The sequence below is a fragment of the Callithrix jacchus genome, chromosome 16 (assembly GCF_049354715.1).
Source record: "Callithrix jacchus isolate 240 chromosome 16, calJac240_pri, whole genome shotgun sequence".
NCBI lineage: Eukaryota > Metazoa > Chordata > Mammalia > Primates > Cebidae > Callithrix > Callithrix jacchus.
This window is the reverse complement of record NC_133517.1, coordinates 88,678,287-88,701,148: the sequence shown is the minus strand read 5'-3', so window position 1 is coordinate 88,701,148 and position 22,862 is coordinate 88,678,287. Positions and strand designations below refer to the sequence as shown.

At 38.6% G+C, this 22,862-nt stretch overlaps 1 protein-coding gene across 46 annotated transcripts in view; it reads right to left on the bottom strand.

Annotated features, from left to right (window-relative positions):
- The window catches only part of EIF3E (eukaryotic translation initiation factor 3 subunit E), a 242,319-nt gene that overhangs the window by 140,530 nt on the left and 78,927 nt on the right, over positions 1 to 22,862 (bottom strand). For 13 of the 46 annotated variants that reach the window (XM_078353292.1, XM_078353323.1, XM_078353312.1 and 10 more), the window contains one exon: positions 5,500 to 5,579. The exons of 3 other annotated variants lie outside the window; for them this stretch is intronic. The gene's annotated coding sequence lies outside the window, so the exon portion shown is untranslated. Of the gene's footprint in view, positions 1 to 5,499; positions 5,580 to 7,695; positions 7,785 to 22,862 lie in introns of all 46 variants that reach the window. 30 more of the 46 variants (XM_078353295.1, XM_078353320.1, XM_078353313.1 and 27 more) reach the window with 5 other exon arrangements.

Here is a 22,862-nt window from a genome sequence, read left to right as displayed (position 1 = left end):
ATAAAAGAATTCAGCAAATTTTCCAGACACAAAATTAATGCACACAAATCAGTAGCTCTCCTATACACCAACAGCGACCAAGCTGAGAATCAAAAGCTCAACCCCCTTTACAATAGTTGGAAAAAAAAGAAAAAAGAAAAAACAACTTTATGAAAATACCTATCCAAAGAGGGAGGCAAAAGACCTCTACAAAGAAAACTACAAAACACTGCTGAAAAAACATCATAGACAACACACAAAAAAATGCAAATATATCCCATGCTCATTAATGGGTAGAATCAATATTGTGAAAATGATTGTATTGCCAAAAACAATCTACAAATTCAATGCAATTTCCATCAAAATACCATAATCATTTTTCACAGAAAGAAAAAATAATTAATTATAAAATTCATATGGAACCAAAGAGCCTGCATAGCCAAAGAAAGGCTAAGCAAAAAGAACAATTTGGAGGCATCACATTACCTGATATCAAACTATACTATAAAGCCATAATCACCAAAGCAGCATGGTACTGGTATGACAATAGGCACATAGACCAATGGAACAGAATAGAGAACCCAAAGTAAACCCAAGTACTTACAACCAACTGACCTTCGACAAAACAAACAAAAGCATAAAGTGGGGAAACGATACCCTATCAACAAACAGTGCTGGGATAATTGCCAAGCCACATGTAAGAGAATGAACCTGGATCCTCATCTCTTACCTTATACAAAAATCAACTCAAGATGGATTGAGGACTTAAACCTAAGACCTGATGCTATAGAAATTCTACAAGATAACATTGGAAAAACCCTTCTAGACATGGGCTTAGACAAGGATTTAATGACTGAGAACCCAAAAGCACATGCAATAAAAACAAAGATAAATAGTTGGGACTTATTAAACTAAAGAGCTTTTTCACAGCAAAAGGAGCAGTCAGCAGAGTAAACAGATATCCCACAGAGTGGAAGAAAATCTTCATGATATACACATCTGAAAAAGGACTAATATCCAGAATCTACAGTAAACTCAAATTATCAAGAAAAAAAAAACCCAGCAAAAATGGGTTAAGGACATAAATAGACAATTTTTAAAAGAAGGTATACAAATGGCTAAAAAACATAAAAAAATGCTCAACATCACTAATGATCAGGGAAATGCAAATCAAAACCACAGTGTAATACCACCTTACTCCTGCAAGAATGGCCATAACCAAAAAGTCAAAAAATAATAGATGTTGGCATAGATGTGGTGAACAGGGAACACTTCTACACTGCTGGTGGGAATGTAAACTAGTACAACCACTATGGAAAACAATGTGGAGATTCCTCAAAGAACTAAAAATAGAACCTCCATTTCATCCAGCAATCCCACTACTGGGTATCTACCCAGAGGAAAATAAGTCATTATATGAAAAAGATGCTAGTACATGCATGTGTATAGCTGCACAATTCACAATGGCAAAAATGTGAACGAGCCCAAATGCCTGCCCATCAATCAATGAGTGGAGAAATAAACTGTAGTATATATACACAATGGAATACTACTCAGCCATACAAAAGGAAATAATTAATGACATTTGCAGCAACCTGCACGGGATTGAAAACTATTATTCTGAGTGAAGTAACTCAGAAATGAAAAACAAAATATCATATGTTCTCATTCATAAGTGGAGTAAAGCTGTGAGGATGCAAAGGCATAAGAATGACACAACAGACTTTGGAGACTCAGGAAGAAAGGGTGGGAAGGGGATGAGGGATAAAAGACAGGGTCTCACTCTATCACCCAGACTGGAGTGCAGTGGTCTATCACGGCTCACTGAAGCCTTGAATTCCCAGGCTCAAGCCATCCTCCTGCCTCAGCCTCCCAAGTAGCAATGCCCAGACAATTTTTAAAAATGTTGTAGAGATAAGGTATCACTACGTCATCCAGACTGGTCTCAAAATTCTGGGTTCAACCAATCCTTCTGTCTCAGTCTCCCAAAGTACTGGGATTATAGGAATGAAGCACTGGACCCAGCTAGGAGTGCTAATTATTCCTTCTTATTTGCAGAGACTCTTTGAGGTTCCATGTTTAATAGAGCTAATAGCACATGCTGATGACTATATGTGAAGGTTAATGTTACATGTTGAGACAAATGGCTTTTTACTTGAGGTTAACTCCATGTAGTAAAGATAGTTTGAGAACAAACAACCCCTTCTGTCACTCGATCTTCCCTGGCTTAAGTAAGCTTCCAATTAGACTATCACGTAGTGGTGTCTAAGAAGAGAAAAGCTTGCTTAAAACCTGAGGAAACTCTCCTATTTGCATCCTATTTGTAAATATGTTCTATCATATTTACTCTAGACTCATGTATCTTTAATTGAATAGCTCACAGTCTTCTCAAAGATATCAAGCCCAAGCTGACTCCCTCCAACCTTGCTCCTCCTGCAATCCTTCCCATCTTAGTAAACAGTAACTGAATTCTGTCAGTTACTCCTTTCGAAAACTAGGAGTCCACTCTTACATATTCTGCCTTGCATATTTCTAGTTCTCACTCCTCCACTGCTACCACACTAATTTAATTCTCCATCATATTTTGAATTGGTTATACAACAGCCACTTATTTGGTGTTGCTGCTTCCATCTCTTTTCCTTTTCTAGTCTGTCCCCTAAGTGGCCAGAATAATCAGGTAATTTCATCCTTCCATTCCAGCTTCTCCAGTAGCTTCACATCTCACTTACAGCAAAAGCTAGAGAGTACTCAGTGGCTTAAAAGGCCTGGTACAATCTGGTAACAATCAGAAAGTCTGACAATACTGAGTATTAGGGGGTTGTGGAACACTAAGAGCTTTTGTTTTATTTACATTTTCAGTTAAATTTAATTTTTTAATTTGCTGGTGAGAGTATAACTGGTATAGTCACTTTGGAGAACACCTGTCAATATCTAATGAAGCTGAAAATGCCTCCTTTGACAATGATTTTGCTTTTATGTTTATACCTCAAAAATATCTTCTCTGTATAGAAAGTGACAGACAATAATTTTTATAACAGTGTTACTTATAACAGGAAAAAGCTGGAACAATTCATCTCTATTTACAAGACAGGGATAAATAAATCTTGGTATGTTTACATAATTACATACCACTTAGCAATAAAAATCATGGAACTGAAGCTACATTCATCAACACAGAGGGCCACACAGAAGGATGCATCAGTACTAATGTTTTATCTCTCAAACTGAGTAGTAGGTTCAGAGGTGTTCATTACATCAGTCCTTATCACCTTCCTATCTCTGAAATATATGACAATTTTTAAACAAAGTAAATGGGAAATTTGTAGAATCTGCAAAAAGTGTAGCAGATGTTTTAGTTCATAGTTCTGTTGCTATAAAGGATTACCTGAGACTGGGTAATTTATAAAAAAAATATTTAATTGGCTCATGGTTCTTCAGGCCATTCAGTAAGCATGGCACTGGCATTTGCTGGGCTTATAGAGAGGCCTCAGGAAGCTTTTACTCATGGCAAAAGGAGAAGCAGGAACAGAAACATCACATGGCAAGTGAGGGAACAAGAGAGAGAAGGGGGGAGATCCCAGACTATTTTAAACAGCTAGATCTCCTGTGAAGTAATTGAGTGAAAACTCATTCATCACCAAGAGGAGAGTGCTAAACCATTAAGGAGGGATCTGTTCCCATGATCCAATCACCTCCAACACTGGGAATCATATTTCAAGATGGACAAAACCAAACCATATCACAGAGAGCTTGTTAGGGAAGCGACATGAATGGACACAGAGACTGGCATGTAGAATAGTGTGTTGGGATGGGGGAACTTAATTTTCATCCCTTTCCTCTTCATTCCACTGTATTTGGTGTGTGTTTAGGGGCAGGGGATGTTCAGGTTTTCATTTTTGCTATAGCCTCCTATTTATTCTTCCTCCCAAGAGTCTTGTTCCCATCAATACATTTTTTGAATAGTTCTGAGTGGTCTGTGTAAACTCAAATCTGATCATGTCAGTCCCACTGCTTGGCAATCTTAAAAAACTCTTGGTACTGGTACCAAAACAAAGATATAGACCAATGGAACAGAAAAGAGCCCTCGGAGGTAACACCACACATATACAACCATATGATCTTTGACAAACCTGACAAAAACAAGCAATAGGGAAAGGATTCCCTGTTTAATAAATAGTGTTGGGAAAACTAGCTAGCCATGTGCAGAAAGCAGAAACTGGACCCCTTCCTGACACCTTACACTAAAATCAACTCCAGATGGATTAAAAACTTAAACATAAGACCTCACACCACAAAAACCCTAAAAGAAATCTAGGCAAAAACCACTCAGGACATAGGCATAGGCAAGGACTTCATGACCAAAACATCAAAAGAATTGGCAACAAAAGCCAAAATAGACAAATGGGACCTAATCAAACTCCACAGTTTCTGCACAGCAAAAGAAAGTCATTAGAGTGAATCAGCAACCAACAAAATGGGAAAAAATTTTTGCAATCTACCCATCTGACAAAGGACTAATATCCAGAATCTACAAAGAACTAAAACAGATTTACAAGAAGAAAACAAACAAGCCCGTTCAAAAGTGGGCAAAGGATATGAACAGACACTTTACAAAAGAAGACATACATGAGGCCAACAAACATATGAAAAAATGCTCATCATCACTGGTCATTAGAGAAATGCAAATCAAAACAACATTGAGATACCATCTCATGCCAGTTAGAATGGCGATCATTTAAAAATTTGGAGACAACAGATACTGGAGAGGATGTGGAGAAATAGGAACACTTTTACAGTGCTGGTGGGAGTGTAAATTAGTTCAACCATTGTGGAAGACAGTGTGGCGATTCCTCAAGGACCTAGAAATAGAAATTCCATTTGACCCAGCAATCTCATTACTGGATATATATCCAAAGGATTATAAATTGTTCTACTATAAAGACACATGCACACGAATGTTCATTGCAGCACTGTTTACAATAGCAAAGATGTAGAACCAACCCAAATGTCCATCAATGATAGACTGGACAGGGAAAATATGGCACATACACCATGGAATACTACGCAGCCATAAAAAATGATGAGTTTGTGTCCTTTGTAGGGACATGGATGAACCTGGAAACCATCATTCTCAGCAAACTGACACAAGAACAGAAAATCAAACACTGCATGTTCTCACTCATAGGTGGGTGTTGAACAATAAGAACACATTGACACAGGGAAGGTAGCATCACACACTGGGGTCTGTCACAGGGAAATAGGGGAGGGACAGCAGGGGTGGGGAGTTGGGGATAGATAGCATGGGGAGAAATGTCAGATATAGGTGATGGGGAGGAAGGCAGCAAATCACACTGCCATGTGTGTACCTATGCAACAATCTTGCATGTTCTTCACATGTACCCCAAAACCTAAAATGCAATAAAAAAAGAAAAAAACCTCTTATTTGCTTATACTGAATACAAACAGATTTCTTAAGATGCTATAAAGGGACGCCATTAATGTGGACTCAAGCATACTTACCAATATCTGATCCCACGTATTTCTGTCCACAGCTCTATTCTTGCTCATGCTCCTCCTGATCATGATCATCCTTACACCTGCTGAACACGAACATGAAACATAGATTATGTGACTTCCAGTTTCTCTAGGGGTAGCAGGTCCTTCCTATCTCTGTATTCCTATAGAATTTTCCACATACATCTTTTATAGCAGTTATATTGTGTAGCATTTTTGTTAGGTAATAGTTATATTTCTGTCCTCAATACGAGCTACTAAACGTCACAGATTGCAGTTTTTTGTTGTTGCATTTTGTTTCTTTGTTTTAAAATCTTTACAGTTTCTGGCAAGATATTTAACACATAGGGGTGCTAAGTAATTGCAGAATTAAGGAAAGAATAAGTAGACGGCCCTTCTTTCTCCCTTTCCTTCCTTCCTTCCTTCCTTCCTTCCTTCCTTCCTTCCTTCCTTCCTTCCTTCCTTCCTTCCTTCCTTCCTTCCATCCTTCCTTTTCTTTCTATTGTTGTTATTTTGAGACAGGGTCTCACTCTGTTGCCCAGGTTGGAATGCAGTGACAAAATCATGGTACACTGCAGCCTTGACCTCCCCAGACTCAGGTGATCCTCCAGCCTCAGACTCCTTAGTAGTTGAGACTACAGGCACACACTACCATGCCTAGCTAATTTTTGTAGAGATGGGGGTTTCTACAAAAAATAGGGAAATGTTGCCCAGGCAGCCCTCAATCTCCTGGACTCAAGTGATCTGCCCGCCTCGGCCTCCCAAAGTGCTGAGATTATAGGCGTGAGCCACCATGCCCAGCCCAGCCACCTTCTTCATTTTTAAAAGTATTTTTATTTTTATTTAGATCTTCCTTCAAGCAAGACAGAATGTAGGTCTTATTTAGCAAAATTGTAAGATAATTTAGAATTATTATGATAAAATAGAAGAAAATGATAAGAATAGAATGTCAGGTGAGTTATAAACCCAGTTTCAAGTTCTTAGTTATCCAGTTGCCTTTTCCCATTAATTAGAATGCTATTTAGGCTTATATATACTTTCAACATTTACAGACTAGTTTCAGAAAAGATAAAAAGATTCATTATTTTGTTCATGTTAGCTAAGAGTAGTCAAGAGTTAAACTGGTTCCCTTGCTAGGGTAATTCAAAACTGCTACACTCATGAGATACCAGCATATTTAAATTCATTTTTGAAAGTCTGAATTAATAGAACATTAGCTTTTTTTTTTCTGAGAGGATATATAAGAAGTTGTGGCTGTCTCCCTTACTCTCTGGATTTGAACTGGTGAGACCTGGAAACATATGGTATCATTACAAGGCCAACACTACAATGAATGAGGAGTATACTGGGATAATTAACACCTGTGCAGGAAAGTCTGCTTTCCTTAGTTTTTAAATTTTTGCACATCAACTTATTTCACAATTTGGAGAAAACAAATTACTGCTTCTCCATTGGTTTCCACAATTCTCCATTGGTACCACAATTCTCCATTGGCACCACAATTGAATGTGGTAATTTGTATTTTTGAAAATATGTCAGTTTGGACATATACTTCAAACTGAAAAAACTCCACATTTTAAAAATCACTAGCTATTATTCAAGCTCCAACTTCCAAATAGCTTGAATATTAAGAACTGGTTTTAAAAAACCAAATCCACAAAGTACTCCAGGAATTGTAAATCATTCCTCAATTGTCAACCACCAAGACACTTCAATTTAGAAAAGAATCAAGAGACTTTCCAGTTATTCAAGTCTAAATGTCTTAACCCACTTTCAGACGGAGGACAAAACACTCTAAAGAAATGAAAAATGTAACAACACTCATTCTTTTTTTTCCTTTGGAAAGCTTTTTATACATTCGTTATGGGACAGATATTATAAAACTGAGTTACTAGTCATTACTGATAGAGGTGAGAGGGAAACTGATGATCTCAACAGAGCTGAAGGAAAGTTGTCTAAGTAATCAAAATTCCAGACTTCCATTTAGACCCCTGAATAGTTTCCCAAATTTTTTTAAGGTGGTTAAGTCCATCTTCTGCATTATTTCTCAAATGCATTATGATATTGTTACCATGTGTGTTTTCATTTTTGTTACTGGTTTTATAATTTACCCTAATTGAATGAAAAATGAGGGAATGAAGTAAAGCATGGGAGTTCTTATTCTTTTTCTCCTTTAACCCCACACATTAAGCAAAGACTTGCCTCATACTGATTTTTGTAGCATTTTGTAGGAGGCCCCTATCCAGCAATCATTCTTTGTGACTTCTAGACAACTGCCAGCCATATTCTTGCTAGGGAGAAATGGAGAAGTTTAGAAAATTGCAAATCAAGACATTCAGCTATATAATCTTTTGGTTCTGTGTGACGAAGTACCAGTCCAAAGCAAAATTTCACTGTCAGTAATCAAGAGACATCTAGCATATTTTGATTATTTAAAAAATATTTTTCTTTATCTTTTTCAAATATATCATTTGACTTAGATGGCAGTTATTTGATATTGCTATAATTACCAGCTTTACAAATAACCAGTTTCAACTCATTGTGGAAAGTAAAAATATTGAATTTGTATTGTAACTTGTGATACACTTCAATATTCCTATTGACAGATTAACTTATAATGTTAGGACTTTAATGATTTCAAACTAATAGTGGTTGCTTTTATACAAATGATATTGAGGAATCAGGAAGGATAAGAGAAATACCAATTCTTGTAAACGCATATGTATGATTTGAGTTTCTGGCCATACAGATGCAAAGCTCATCAACATTTGATGTTTTGTTAAAAATTTTATTTCAAACTATATTAGAGATACTAATTGCAGAACATTTGCTCTCCCAACAAAGGTAGAAAGAATTAAATGGCTTGTCTAAAGGTTCCAGATGTGTTAGATATGACAGAGTTGGGAAGAGAATAAAAAACCAATATTCCAGTGTTTTCCTATAAATGGCTTTCTTTACCACATCACATTTAGATTTGGTTACAAATAAATTTGTATTTCCAATACCTATCTCAGGGTTTTCTTTGTGTTTTATTCCTAGATAGCTAACCAATGTTTATTTTATTTAAAGCATATTTTAACCACTCTTGATTACATTTTTTCCAAAAATGATTTTCTCTACTGACTACTGAAACTCAAGTGATAATTACAACAAAGGAGATTTTAAGAGTTCTTCCAGAACCAGGGTCACTGGTGACATTTCCATAAATCACACACAAACTCAACAGAGGCCATCTTACAGAGATGTCTCACTCTAATAAGCATACTATACAGAGGTTAAAATAGCCCTGTTGTATTTATCTTTCACTGTGCAGCTTACCAAAACCAAATTTCTGTCATCAACAATTATTAATCATCCATATACCCCACAGAGAATTTTAATAAAGCATATTATGAACCTAGGGGTGGTGGTGGTGGTATGAGAAAGACACAAATGTGATCCAAATGTATAAAAGGAGTTGGGGGTCCCTATTACTCCACCACATCTGTTTGCCACATGTGCATAAATCACATCAATGTTTTGAACATTTCTCCTAACACCTTCCTGTCACTTCAGTTTTATAGTTCATAATTCTACCCCTTATCCTCACAAAAAGAAAAGAAGAGAAAAGTTTGTCATTATTATATTTCAGGCTTGAGAGTGACATTTGACCAAGTATTAAGTCAACCAACTACATGTAAGGGCTGGTGCCAGCGGACCCTCCAATTTCTTGAGATTTGGTCACAGCAAGCAAAAGTGGTAGGGAAACTTCTCGTTTATTCTAAAGGAACAGTGTAATAATGTGAAGACACCAATGACCACCACTGCCAGATGAAAAGAAAACTGCATTTTGAATCTGAGTCCATGAAAAAGAATTGCCAAAAAGAAAGCTGCTAACTTAGAAAAAGATGTTTTTCCTTGCAAATGGAATCCTCAGATGCTCCATGCACACTACTCTGTTTATTTTCATTTTCCAGTGATGCTAATGCATGTCTACATATAGTGCAATGCCTGTTCTCCAGGAATTTGCTATCTGAGACAACCGTGACATGTAAAGACAGAGCAACAAGATTTAAAGCTGCATTTTTTGGACAGTTTATGTGATCCACTGGTTTATTTAATGGAAATAAAATTAAGCAAACTGAGAATACAAAGAAACTCAAATTAGCCAGGTGGTGTCATATAGATAAAACTGAAATTTCTGATCAACATGGTTGGTGAACATACCTAACTGCTTGCTCCAAACACACTGTACTTCTGAATAGATTTAACAACCTTGAAAACAGGCATATACATATCTCAGTTTAAAAACAAAAAAGGAAAACTACGTGGTACCAGAAATGAAGAGAGTCAATCTGAAACTTGAGCAGTTAATGAGAGCTAATGCCATATGGCCTATAATGTTACTGAACCTGGACATTCTCCTAAGTTACTGAGGTTTTAACCTAAGAGAGTTGAGAGGTAAGGCAGAAGTTGAGTTTGCAGGTGTGGTGGCATGGTAAGTTACAGTTGCAATCCCAGCTAAAAATTAATACCCTAGAAAAAAACTATAAATTTCTTCCCATTGAAATGGGGATTTGGGGAGAAAGATGGGCTGACTGTCCTAAGTCATGGTTGAAAACTAATAGTCTTGTAAAATCTAAACCAATACTCTGTGAATATTGGGTTGAATTCACATATTAAGCTTGATTAAAAAAAATCTGAAGTCAAGAAATTATTGTAGAAACTAGTTGAGGGACTATTGGGCTTGGCAGAGGTAAACAAAAACAACCAAAGTGATAACTTCACAATCCTGAACCATGACATATCCTTGGAAAGCAATTTCCTCTGAAGATAGGTCCAAAGTTTAAAATTTGAAATACTCAAGAAACAGATCTTGTTAGAGCCAAGAGTCTCTCTTAAAATCATATATATGTTATTAATAATATATATTAATAAATGGAGGTGGGATCTCACTATGTTGCCCAGGCTGGTCTCAAATTCCTGGGTTCAAGTGATCCTTTCACCTCAACCTGCCAAAGTGCTGGGATTACAGGCAAGAGCATCTCTACCTGGCCAGAGCCAGGAGTCTCAACAAATGAGAATTCATATGCTAAAGCCAATAGATTACAGGACAATGTGAAAACAAATTTACTTTAAATGTTCAAAGATATAAAGAAGGGAGAAATAAAAATCATAAGGATAACATTCCTTAAAAGTGGCAGTTTTGAAAAAGAAAAAAATGAAAATCCTAGAAAAGTATAATAACTGAAAGAAAAATCTTAATATATAAACTTTATCCAGTGTATTAAATACAAATAAAGAGGAAGAATTAGTAAATGTGAAAACAGACCTGAGAAATTAACCTTATATGCAAGAGAGAGATATGTAGATGGATAGAGGATAGATATGCAGATATATATAGATATGTATATGGTTCAGTAACATGGTAGCTAACATATTATATGCATGTTATTTCTGAATTTATTAATTATGAACTAATTGATGACTAAAAAATTATATTAGAAAAAAGAAGAAATATTGAGGATGGAATGAAAATCTCCAATATATGTTTAATAACTCTAATACATATTCTCTCTAGAATGAGAAATTAGGAGAGAAACAATATTCCAAAACTGAAAAACAGCCAAACACTTCTGATATTTATCATATAGAAACAATAATAAGAAACAGTTCAGTGAGAAAAAAAAGACAAACAAAAGCCTCACAGTTGAATTCAAAGGAATTGCATGGATTCATTTGAAAGTTGGTACAGCTTTAAAAATGGTGAGGGGAAATTCAGCTTTGAGATAATGCTAGAAAACATTTAGTGTCTTCCACATCAAAAAGTGCTCTATTTTTAGAGATATTACAGAACCTATATATCATTTTCACAAAACTTTCCCCATTCTACCATGTTTAATACCTTTTTGAGTACATGTATTTTTTCTTGTATTTTGAGTACTTGTTTTTTTTTCTTCTGGATCATAAGAATTTGAAGGCGTGAATAATGCTACTCATTTTTGGCTTTCCCCATGTACCTACCATGCCTTTTACATAGTTGAAACTCGTTCACATTGCTTTGTATATAAAGAGATAAAAATAATTCTTCTAAAAATAACTGCATTTGTGATAAGAGCTGCTTAAATTCAGTAGTACTTATCCTTCCTGCTACAGAGAAAGAAAGACATCCTTTTTTATCTTCTCACTCCACCAAACAGAGACCAACCAGGAGCCAAGACAGATTTATCAAGGAATGTATGCATCCAAGTTTTTAAGGTGAAAGAAAGTCTTCAGATGTTTCAGAAATAGATCCTTCTACCAGAAACTCAAATGTTCTTAGTTTTGAAGGTTTCAGACACATAGGTTGCGTCACCTCATCATTCAGCCATGAAGCTGGCTCCTTTGTTCTTCATTTAAGAAGTATATGCCATAATCAAGAATTTTAGTGGATCTTGTTCTATCCAACCACCCATTGTACCTATAAAAAAGAGGCAATGGGGTAGAATACTCACTGAGGCTTATTCTTACTGAGGTTTTCCGTTTTCCATGTTTACTTCTATCTTTTCTCTCCCATAACTTGATAGCTTCTCTGCCTCTCTCATTACTATGTGGCAGAAGACTGGGTGACAAATCATTGTCTAAATATTATCCATTAGTTATCCATTAAGCCAAAGACAGCTTTCTTTTAAAGAACGGCTTAAAAACTGCACCTTACTCTTTGTGTCAAACTCTTTAAGTGCCAGATGGTTTCATTTCAACATTAAGTTGCTGATCTTCCCATGACACTTGCCAGGAGAAAGTTTGAGACACCTCTTCACATGTTTCTTGAAGTAGTCTCTTGATACTAAGGAATCCTCTCCAGCTGTAACCCAGTAAAGATAATACCTTGCAAACCATAAATAAAATGGCCTCAATTAACTTCACATCAGGAGATGAACAGTCTATAGGAAGGATTTTTTTCTTTCTGTAAAACTCAACAAATAAGATGGCACCAAATTGAAGGTACAGGGTGTGATTCTCACTCTGCTTTCACATTAGAATCATCCTAGATCAATTAAATTTGAATACCTAAGGAAGGGAAGATTGAGACATATGTCATTATTTTTTTAAACTTCTTTGGTGATTCTGTTTATCTAGGTTTAGAAACAGTGCTATGGGCCTACTGGCAGCGGTATATTTGCTCCTTAAAATAAAAAGCTACATATGCTTATTGTGTTTTAAAAGATAGCTACAGATAACCAAAAAGAAGAAAACCAAAATTGATGTGTAATCTCAATTTCTAGAGATAAAAAGTGTTAAAGCCTGGATGTACATTTTTTCAGATCCTTTACTTCGCATGCTTGTGTGAAAACACGCATGCAAGCATGAGCAGTTTTTGTTTCTTGCACTTTTTTTCACTTCAAAGATTATAAAAATATTTAGGCTTATAATTCCATTGAGAAAAGAGCTGATGTAGGAAAAATGATCAACGTAATTCAGTCTTTAGTTGTATAATATGTCACTAAAAAAGTCGAATCCGGCCGGGCGTGGTGGCTCAAGCCTGTAATCCCAGCACTTTGGGAGGCCGAGGCGAGTGGATCACGAGGTCAAGAGATCGAGACCATCCTGGTCAACACGGTGAAACCCCGTCTCTACTAAAAATACAAAAAATTAGCTGAGCACGGTGGCGCGTGCCTGTAATCCCAGCTACTCAGGAGGCTGAGGCAGGAGAATTGCCTGAACCCAGGAGGCAGAGGTTGTGGTGAGCCAGGATCACGCTATTGCACTCCAGCCTGGGTAACAAGAGCGAAACTCCGTCACCAAAAAAAAAAAAAAAAAAAAAAAAAAAGTCAAATCCATCATTAGAATGACCCTATAAGCAGGAAAGCATTATCTGACTTATTCCTTCTTTCTTGCTGTCCTGTCTTTTTGTTTTTGCATAGGTGAATTCATGAAAGAGATTAAATAGGGCAAAATTGGAGCTCTCACCTTATACATTGCTGTTGAAAATGTAAAGCTGTGCAGCTTCTTTAGAAAACAAATAGTTCCTCAAAAAGTTAAACACAAAATGATCAAATGACATGGCAATTCCACTCCTAAGCATCTACCCAAGAAAAACATAAAACATATATCCCATGAAATCTTGTACATAAACATCCAAAGCAGCATTATTCATGACAGCCAAGGTGTTTAAATAACCCAAATGTCCATCAACTCATTAAATGATAAATAAAAATTGTATTCCATCATACATACTACAATAGAAATGACCCTTGAAAATATGAGGCTAAATGAAAGAAATAAGTCACAGAATACCACACATTGTATGATTTAATTTATCTGAAATATTTGGGATAGGCAAATTCATAGAGACAGAAAGTAAACTAGTGGTTGCTTAGAATTGGGGCCAGGAAAGAGGATAATGGTGATTGATTGCTAATGGGCTTTGGGTTTCTTTTAAGGATGATGAAAATGTTTTAAAGTTAGATTGTGCTGGTGGTTGAACAATGCTGTGAATATGTTTTTAAAAGCACTGAATAGTGCACTTTAAGTGGGTTATTCATATGGTACATGAGTTATTTATCAATAAAGTTGTTAAAAAATAAAATTAAAAAGAGATAGAGGCCAGGCACAGTGGCTCACACCTATAAACCCAGCACTTTGGGAGGCTGATGTGTGCAAGTTACAAAGTCAAGAGATTGAGACCAGCCTGGCCAACATGGTGAAAGTTTGGTCTCTACTAAAAATACAAAAATTAATTGGGCATGGTGGTGCATGCCTGTAGTCCCAGCTACTTGGGAGGCTGAAGCAGGAGAACTGCTTGAACCTGGGAGGTGGAGGGTGCAGTGAGCCAAGATCGTGCCACTGCATGCCAGCCTAGCAACAGAGTGAGATTTGATCTCAAAAAAAAAAAAAGGGGGGATAGAAACGAAAGCCCTTATTTTACATTTTAGTGTTCTAACTTGACTGTTTATTGCTTTTTAAAAAGAGATATTAGTCTGTTTTCATGCTGCTGATAAAGACATACCCAAGACTGGGCAATGTGCAAAGAGGTGTAGTTGGACTGACAGTTCCACATGGCTTGGGAGCCTCACAATCACTGTGGAAAGCAAGGTGAAGCAAGTCACATCTTACGTGGATGGCAACAGGCAGAGAGAGCTTGTTCAGGGAGACTCCCATTTTTTCAAAACTATCAGATCTCATGATACTTATTCACTATCATGAGAACAGCATGGGAAACACCTGCTCCCATGATTCAATTACCTCGCACTGGCTCTCTCCCACAACACACGGGAATTCAAGATGAGATTTAGGTGGGGACACAATGAAACCATATCATTCCACTCTTGGCCCCTCCCACATCTCATATCTTCACATTTCAAAATGAATCATGCCTTTCCAACAGTTTGCCAAAGTCTGAACCCATTTCAGCATTAAAGTGAGGTCCAACGTCTCATCTGAGACAATGCAAGTCCCTTCCGTTTATGAGCCTGTAAAATGAAAAGCAAATTAGTTACTTCCTAGATACAATGTGGGTACAGGCATTGGGTAAATATAGCCATTGCAAATAGGAGAAATTAGCCAAAACAAAGGGGCTACAGGCTCCATGTGAGTCTGAAATCTGGCAGGGCAGTCAAATCTTAAAACTCCAAATTGATCTCCTTTGACTCCATGCTTCACATGCAGGTCATGCTGATGCAAGAGGTTCCCATGGTCTCGGGCAGCTTCACCCCGTGTCTTTGCTGGGTACAGCCTCCCTCTCAGCTGTTTTCACAGGCTGGTGTTGAGTGTCTGCAGCTTTTCCAGGCACACAATACAAGCTGTCAGTGGATTTGCCATTCCTGGGAAGGATGATGGTCCTCTTCTCATAGCTCCACTAGGCAGTGCCCCAGTGGGACTCTGTGTGAGGGTATTGGCCCCATATTTCCCTTCTGCACTGCCCTAGCAGAGGTTCTCCAGAGCCCCACCCCTGTAAGAAAACTTTTGCTTGGACATCCAGGCATTTATATACAGCTTCTGAAATATAGGTAGAAGTTTCCAAACCTCAATTCTTGACTTTGGTGCACCTGAAGGCTCAACACCACATCAAAGCTGCCAAGGCTTGGGACTTGCACCCTCTGAAGCCACAGCCTGAGCTATACATTGACCCCTTTTAGTCATGGTTGGTGCGGCTGGGCCACAGGACACCAAGTCCCTAGACTGCACAGAGCATGGGGACCCTGGGTCTGGCCCTTTAAACTATTTTTTCTTCCTAGGCCTCTGGATCTGTGATGGGAGGGGTTTCAACGTCTCTGACAGGACCTGGAGACATTTCTCCATTGTCCTGGTGATCAACATTTGGCTCTTCCTTACTTATGCAAATTTCTGCAGCCAGCTTGGATTTCTCTTTCAAAAATAGATTTCTTTTCTATTGCATTGTCAGCTCGCAAATTTTCTGAACTTTTATACACTGTTTCCCTTTTAAAACTGAGCCTTTAATAGCACTCAAGTCTCCTCATGAAGACTTTGCTGCTTAGAAATTTCTTCCACCAGATACCCTAAATCATCTCTCTCAAGTTCAAAGTTTCACAAATCTCTAGGGGATGGGCAAAATGCTGCCAGTCTCTTTGATAAAACATAACAAGAGTCATCTTTGCTCCAGTTTCCAACAAGTTACTCATCTCCATCTGAGACCACCTCAGCCTGGATTTCATTGTCTATCTCATTATCAGCATTTTATTCAAAGTCATTCAACAAGTCACTAGGGAATTCCAAATTTTCCCATGTTTTCTCATCTTCTTCTGAGCCCTCCAAACTGTTCCAACCTCTGCCTATTGCCCAGTTCCAAAGTCATTTCCACATTTTTGGGTATCTTTTCAGCAGCACCCCACTCTGCTGGTACCAATTTGCTGTTCTAGTCTGTTTCTATGCTGCTGATAAAAACATACCCGAGAAGATTGGGCAATTCCCAAAACAAAAAGGTTTATTGGACTTACAGTTTCACATGACTGGGGAGGCCTCACAATCATGGTGGAAGGCAAGGAGGAGCAAGTCACATCTTATGTGGATGGCAGCAGGCAAAGAGAGCTTGTGCGGGGAAACACCCATTTTAAAACTATCAGATCTGGTGAGCCTCATTCACTATCATGAGAAAAGTGCAGGAAAGACATGCCCCAATAATTCAGTCACTTCCTACTAAGTTCTTCCCATGACTCATGGGAATTCAAGATGAGATTTGGGTGGAGATACAGCCAAACCGTATCAGAGATCCATCCCCTTATTCTTCCTTTCCTTCCTTCTCCCTATAGCTCTTTTAAAAGTGAGCTGATAAGAAACTCTTTACCATCTGGTGGTTGGGCAATGATAATACCTGCTTAGTTCTAGCTTAAAAGACATTTGATATTACAAATTTCAATGTCTCTAGAGGCTAAACTTCAAATTTATGACAAAAAGGAGATCTAGGGAGGGACTCAGGATGGAGCGGTGAGAACAACCCAGGATTGAAGCTCTCGGTGAATGCGAGGAGGGTGAGTCAGGGCCGCATTTCCAGAAGGATCTTTGTTGCCCAAAGAACGGAAAATTTCCCAGGTATAAAAGAGATGCGGGACGTGAGGCAGAGGTTTTGGCTGGTGCAGCCAGCGGCCGGTGCAGCCGGCGGCCGGTGCTGTAGCACAGCAACGCTCCACAGTGCTCCTCACAAAGCGCACTGCTCCGGGTGCCCTGTTGAACCGGCAATCTGAGACTTGAGAGGGCAGATTGGCATATCTATCTGAATGAATGGGACTTGGACAGTGAGCCAGGCCAGGAGATTCCAGGGAAACAGCGTTTGGGGTAGCACAGTGGGACAAACAAAACGGCGATTCCAAACGCACCGGGTGGAGAGTTTCACTGCGGGCACAGCTGAACCCAGGATGGTGCAGCTCAGTGGGGAAGGGGCGTCTGCCATTACCGAGGCAATCTGACCCTACTGAGGTACACGCCCATTGCTGACGCAGCCTGCCATTGCTGAGGCAACCTGCTACAACAGAGAGACTCCACCGCAGGGAGTAGCCCATGGCAGCAGGGCGGAGACCACAGCAACAGGGCAGAGCCTGCAGCAACATGGCAAACCTCGCATCAGCAGGGCGGAGCCTCGGCAGGCAATTAGTGACTAGACTGCCTCCTAGGTGGGCAGGACAGTGCAACAGACACTCACAAAGAAAGCCCCAACCCCCAAGACAGAGAATCTGAGAAAAAAAGGGTTTTTTTTTATGAGTTCTGCTGCAGCAGAATTAAACGTAGCAGCCTCACAGCCCTGAATGAACAACAGAGCTCACAGCTCAGCACTTGAGCTCCTATAAAGTACAGAATGTCTCCTCAAGCAGCTCCCTGACCCCTCTATATCCAAAGGCTAACATTTGGCAGACATCATTCTGGGACAAAGATAGCAGATAAAGAAACTGGTAGGATCCCTCACTGTTCCGCAGCTGCTATAGGTGCACCCCAGACAAGCAGGGCCTGGAGTGGACCTCAGCAGTCGTACAGTGGAGGGGCTAGACTGGTAGAAGGAAAACCAAGTAACAGAAATACTTCATCATCAACAATCTGGGCGTCCACTCAGAAACCCAATCGAAAAGTCAGCAACTACTCAGACGACAGGTGGATAAATCCACAAAGATGGGAAGAAACCAGCGCAAAAAGGAGGAAAACACCCGAAACCAGAACACCTCGCCTCCTAGAAAGGACCAAAACTCCTCACCAGCAAGGGAACAAAGCTGGACAGAGAATGACTGTGATGAAATGATGGAATTAGACTTCAGAAGGTGGATAATGAACTTTTGTGAGCTAAAAGAACATGTTTTAAATCAATGCAAAGAAACTAAAAACCTTGAAAACAGATTTGAGGAAATGATAACAAGAATGGATAACATAGAGAGGAATATGAATGAATTAAAGGAGCTGAAAAACACAATACGAGAACTTCGCGAAGCATGCACAAGTTTCAACAGCCGAATTGACCAAGCAGAAGAAAGAATATCAGAAGTTGAAGATCAACTCAATGAAAGAAAACGAGAAATCAAGATCAGAGAAAAAAAGCGCAAAAAGGAATGAACGAAGTCTCCAAGAAATGTGGGACTATGTACAGAGACCTAACCTACGTTTGATAGGTGTACCAGAATGTGACGAAGAGAATGAATCCAAGCTGAAAAATACTCTTCAGGACATTATCCAGGAAAATTTCCTCCACCTAGCAAGACAGGCCAGCACTCAAATGCAGGAAATACAGAGAACACCACAAAGATATTCCGCAAAAAGAGCAACCTCTAGGCACATAATCATCAGATTCAACAAGGATGAAATAAAGGTGAAAATACTAAGGGCAGACAGAGAGAATGGTTGGATCACCTACAAAGGGAAACCCATCAGACTCACAGCAGATCTCTCAGCAGAAACACTACAAGCCAGAAGAGAGTGGGGACCAATATTCAACATCCTTAAAGAAAAGAACTTTCAACCCAGAATTTCATATCCAGCCAAACTGAGCTTCAGAAGTGAAGGAAAAATAAAATCCTTTGAGAACAAGCAAGTACTCAGAGAGTTTGTCACAACCAGGCCTGCTTTACAAGAGCTCCTGAAAGAGGCACTACACATAAAAAGGAACAACCAGTACCAGCCATTCCAAAATCACATTAAATGCTATGGGGCATCAACATAATAAAGAATCTACAACAACTAACGGGCAAAACAGCCAGCTAGCATCAAAATGGCAGTATCAAATTCACATATAACAATATTCACCCTAAATGTAAATGGACTAAATGCACCAATCAAAAGACACAGACTGGCAAAATGGATAAAAATCCAAAACCCAACAGTGTGCTGTATCCAGGAAACCCATCTCACATGCAAGGATACACAAAGGCTCAAAATAAAGGGATGGAGGAAGATTTACCAAGCAAATGGAGAGCAAAAAAAAGCAGGAGTTGCAATTCTCATCTCTGATAAAATAGACTTTAAAGCTACAAAGATTAAAAGAGACAACGAAGGCCATTACATAATGGTAAAAGGATTGATATAACATGAAGAGCTAACGATCCTAAACATATATGAACCCAATACAGGAGCACCCAGATACATAAGGCAAGTTCTTAATGACTTACAAAGAGACTTAGACTCCCATACAATAATAGTGGGAGACTTTAACACTCCACTGTCAATATTAGACAGATCAACCAGACAGAAAATCAACAAGGATATCCAGGGCTTGAACTCAGACCTGGAGCAAGCAACCCTGATAGACATCTACAGAACTCTCTACCCCAAATCCACAGAATATACATTCTTCTCAGCACCACATCACACCTACTCTAAAATTGACCACATAATTGGAAGTAAAGCACTGCTCAACAAATGCAAAACAACTGAAATCATAACAAACGGTTTCTCAGACCATAGTGCAATCAAGTTAGAACTCAGAATTCAGAAACCAACCCAGAACCGCACAGCTTCATGGAAACTGAACAACTGGCTCTTGAATGTTGACTGGATAAGCAATGAAATGAAGGCAGAAATAAAGAAGTTCTTCGAAACCAATGAGAATAAAGACACAACATGCCAGAATCTCTGGGACACATTTAAAGCAGTCTCTAGAGAAAAATATAGAGCAATAAGTGCCCATATGAGGAGAATGGAGAGATCCAAAATTGACACCCTATCATCAAAATTGAAAGAGCTACAGGAGCAAGATCAAAAAAACTCAAAACCCAGCAGAAGACAAGAAATAACTAAGATCAGAGCTGAACTGAAGGAGATTGAGACACGAAAAACCCTTCAGAAAATCAATAAATCCAAGAGCTGGTTTTTTGAAAAGATCAACAAAATAGACAGATCACTAGCCAGACTGATTAAAAAGAAAAGAGAGAACAACCAAATAGATGCAATAAAAAAACGATAAAGGGGAAATCACCACAGATTCCACAGAAATTCAAACCATCATCAGAGAATATTACAAACAACTCTATGCACATAAACTAGTAAACCTGGAAGAAATGGATAAATTCCTGGACTCCTGTGTCCTCCCAAGCCTAAACCAGGAGGAAGCTGAAACTATGAATAGACCCATAACAAGGTCAGAAGTCGAGGCAGCAATTAAGAGCCTACCACACAAAAAAAGCCCAGGTCCAGATGGGTTCACAGCCGAATTCTTCCAGACACACAAAGAGGAGCTGGTACCATTCCTTCTGAAACTATTCCAAATAATCCAAAAAGAGGGAATCCTTCCCAAATCATTTTATGAGACCAACATCATCCTGATACTAAAACCCAGCAGAGACCCAACAAGAAAAGAAAACTTTAGGCCAATATCCAAAATGAACATAGATGCAAAAATCTTCAATAAAATATTGGCATGTCGATTGCAACAGGAAATCAAAAAACTTATCCATCATGATCAAGTAGGATTCATCCCAAGGATGCAAGGCTGGTTCAACATACGCAAGTCTATAAATGTAATTCACCACATAAACAGAACCAAAAACAAAAAGCACATGATTACCTCAATTGATGCAGAGAAGGCATTTGACAAAATTCAACAGCCCTTTATGCTAAAACCCTCAATAAACTCGGTATCGATGGAACGTATCTCAAAGTAATAAAAGCTATTTACGATAAACCAACAGCCAATATCATACTGAATGGACAAAAACTGTAAGCATTCCCTTTAAAATCTGGCACTAGACAAGGATGCCCTCTTTCACCACTCCTATTCAATATAGTACTGGAAGTTCTAGCCACAGCAATCAGGCAAGAGAAAGAAATAAAGGGTATTCAAATAGGAAAGGTGGAAGCCAAATTGTCTCTATTTGCAGACGACATGATAGTATACCTAGAAGACCCCATTGCCTCAGCCCAAAAACTCCTGAAACTGATAAGCAACTTCAGCAAAGTCTCAGGATATAAAGTCAATGGGCAAAAATCACAAGCATTCGTCTACACCAATAACAGACTTAAAGAAAGCCAAATCAAGAACGAACTGCCATTCACAATTGCTACAAAAAGAATAAAATACCTAGAAATACAACTTACAAGGAACGTAAGGGACATCTTCAAGGAAAACTACAAACCACTGCTCAAAGAAATAAGAGAGGACACAAACAAATGGAGAAACATTCCATGTTCATGGTTAGGAAGAATTAATATCGTGAAAATGGCTATACTGCCCAAAGTAATTTACAGAATCAATGCTATCCCCATCAAGCTACCATTGACTTTCTTCACAGAACTGGAAAAAACACCATGAACTTCATATGGAACCAAAAGAGAGCCCGCATAGCCAAGTCAATTCTAAGCAAAAAGAACACAGCGGGGGCCATCACACTACCGGATTTCAAACTATACTACAAGGCTACAGTAATCAAAACAGCATGGTACTGGTACCAAAAGAGAGATCTAGACCAATGGCACAAAACAGAGGCATCGGAGGCAACACAACATATCTACAACCATACAATCTTTGATAAAGCTGACAAAAACAAGCAATGGGGAGAGGACTCCCTGTTTAATAAATGGTGTTGGAAAAACTGGCTAGCCATGTGCAGAAAGAAGAAACTGGACCCCTTCCTGACATCTTACACTAAAATTAACTCCAGATGGATTAAAAACTTAAACATAAGACCTGGCACCATAAAAACCCTAGAAGGAAATCTAGGCAAAACCATCCAGGATATTGGCGTAGGCAAGGACTTCATGAACAAAACACCAAAAGTGTTGGCAACAAAAGCCAAAATAGACAAATGGGACCTAATCAAACTCCACAGCTTCTGCATGGCAAAAGAAATGGTCACTAGAGTGAATCGGCAACCAACAGAATGGGAAAAAATTTTCGCAGTCCACCCATCTGACAAAGGGCTGATATCCAGAATTTACAAAGAACTCAAACAGATTTACAGGAAAAAAACAAACAATCCCATTCAAAAATGGGCAAAGGATATGAACAAACACTTTACAAAATAAGACATATATGAGGCCAATAAACATATGAAAAAATGCTCATCATCACTGGTTATCAGAGAGATGCAAATCAAAACCACATTGAGATACCATCTCACGCCAGTTAGAATGGCGATCATTAAAATATCTGGAGACAACAGATGCTGGAGAGGATGTGGAGAAAAAGGAACACTTCTACACTGTTGGTGGGAGTGTAAGTTAGTTCAACCATTGTGGAAGACAGTGTGGCGATTCCTCAAGGCCTTAGAAATAGAAATTCCATTTGACCCAGCAATCCCATTACTGGGTATATATCCAAAGGACTATAAATCGTTCTACTATTAGGACACATGCACACGAATGTTCACTGCAGCACTGTTTACAATAGCAAAGACCTGGAATCAACCCAAATGCCCATTGATGATAGACTGGATTGGGAAAATGTGGCACATATACACCATGCAATATTATGCAGCAATCAG